Below are 1,319 nucleotides of genomic sequence, written 5' to 3' on the forward strand. Positions count from 1 at the left end.
CAGCACCCGAAAAGCAAGCTACCGAAACGTCCTGTTTTGCAACCAAGTTTTCAGGACAGAAAAAATAAACGAAAACAAAATCACGTAGAAGCTCCGCTCCCCCGGCGGCTTAAACCTAAAAATTATACTAAACTCGAAAAATGTAAAGCGCCGACACATATTATAGCATGGCTACGTCGTACCGTTGCGTATCGGTACCTTTGCCTAAAACATCACTACAAAAATTCACCGTTTATTGTGAACACCAAAATGTATTTAAAATTGTATCTTGGGTTTAATAAACATCTTTAAATAAATATATTAAAAGTAGCTAATATTGTATATGCATCTTTAAATAAAATAAAAAAGAAAAAAAAGATTTCCTTGGATGAATCTTCACGTAATAGCGATTTTACCAAGTACAATAAATAGCCGGACAAATAGGTCGTAAATCTGAAAACAATGCTTATTTTAAGATACATGACAATACTGTCCTACATAAAGCTAGTTTTTGCCCAGTATTGGCTTACCCTTATGATAAACAGTACCTATAATAATATTATGTAAATAATATAAATAAATTATCGATTGAAAGAGTTGATATACGAACAGTGAAAGCAGGATGAATAAAGATTATCAGATACATAGTTTGATTGAATAGGATGTTTCGATTTATATATTATTCAATAACCTTCGAATGGATTAATGCTCACCGGAGTTCGTGGCATAATCACGTTTCGGCGCATTCAATAACCTTTGAACACACGCTGATGATATTATAATTGAATAGCTGGCATAAATCGAGGTTAGATACGGAAACCAACGATTTCCAGAGAAAATTAATAATACAGATATCCTTTTCAATAAGATCCTGATTTAAAATTGAATTCTTCAAAGGAGATAAAACGTAACGAATATCGCTTTACTGTTAAAAAGTACTTTAAATTAAATATCATTCGATAATCCGATAATTAAATTTATTTATTTCGTCGTGCTTTGATAAAAATTTCTACGATTAATATTCTTAACATTTAATCGTTAAATACGTATGGTACGTTTGATACGAAGTAACTAGTATTCGCGTTAGCCATAGCAATTTCTAGTTCGATCTAATTTCATTCACAAAACTATTCAGTTCTCTCTTGCCTATCCGAAAAACCCGTTCTTTATTTTTTATTTATAATATATAAAACATTCGTCATTTTATTACAATATAAAACATTAACTTTAACCTTTTAATATACAGGTTATTTAAAAAAATTAATACCGTACTTTTAGCGTGAAACCAAATTGTTTATAACATGAAAAATAATCGTTAAACAACGTTTCTGTACGCGAAA

The sequence above is a fragment of the Bombus impatiens genome, unplaced genomic scaffold (genome assembly GCF_000188095.3).
Source record: "Bombus impatiens unplaced genomic scaffold, BIMP_2.2 scf_0503, whole genome shotgun sequence".
NCBI lineage: Eukaryota > Metazoa > Arthropoda > Insecta > Hymenoptera > Apidae > Bombus > Bombus impatiens.